Here is a 1,172-nt window from a genome sequence, read left to right as displayed (position 1 = left end):
ATATATATATATATTTATATATCATGTAAAAAGCAAACAAATATATAATAATTTTATTTTGTGCGAAACAAAATTATAACATTAAATATGAAGACAATAATAAAAGATTTTGTATTATATAAATTTAATTATATATATATGAAGGTTGTGGTAGGCTTAGAGAAGGGGGGTTGAATCTATGCCTTCCTTTTAAGTTGCTGTTATTATCCTTTTAAAACAAATTTTCAATTCTGATTCTGTTTGTACTCAGCAGCGAAAATTTATGAGACAATTTATTTTTGTCTCATGAATATCAGAAAACAGAACACAGCAGAGAAGAGAAAAGCTAATACCAGCATATATCCTAGTTCGGTTGCCTTGTGCTATGCAACCTACGTCCAGTCTCCTCCACAACTATGGAAGAATTTCACTATAGTTAATAGTATTACATACACCAATTTCACAGGATTGACCCAATCCTTTCACACTCAAGTTCTAACCTAACTTGACATTAGCTATGCTAATACCTAACTATTCACTCTTAGTGCTAATCCAACTAAGAAAGGGATACCCAACAGGTACAAGATACAAGACACTTAATCAACCTATAGAAATCTGAAATAAACTCTAGGCTTCTCTCTCAAGTGTTTCTCTCAGCCTTTTTTCACTCATGGCTTTTTCATAATCTTTCTCACAATGCCTTTTCTCACAAGAAATTACAGAAAGATAAACTTAGAAAAGCACATTACAATCAGTAAAACATGAAGGAGATTGACTTCATCAGTAGCCTCTTTGCTATGTGCAAAACCAGATTCACAAACCTTAGCTTGAGTTCTTCAGTATTGGCCGAATGCTTTTTTGAAAGAAAGCATTATCCAAGTAGAGGAACTTCTTTACAGAACACTGTTCTCACACTCTGGTTTTCTCTCCTTGCATTCTGAATGAACAGCAAGCTTCATTTATCTCCTTGCATGTTGCTGGGTTCTTCTTCCAAGGTCTGACCTTGAGCCTTGAGCTTCACCAACCCACAGAATCACTTTTTCTCATTAAACCTTAGAGTAGAAACTTTGCTTCTGACTTCTTCATCTTGACCGAAAGCCATACAGCAGCAACCATAGAAATCTTCTAATGGTCAACTTGATCTGAACCCTTGAAAACCAACTTGGTCTCCAAGTCTTGTTTAAGACTGTAGA

Source organism: Arachis ipaensis, chromosome B03 (assembly GCF_000816755.2).
Source record: "Arachis ipaensis cultivar K30076 chromosome B03, Araip1.1, whole genome shotgun sequence".
Lineage (NCBI taxonomy): Eukaryota > Viridiplantae > Streptophyta > Magnoliopsida > Fabales > Fabaceae > Arachis > Arachis ipaensis.
This window is presented reverse-complemented; position numbering follows the sequence as displayed.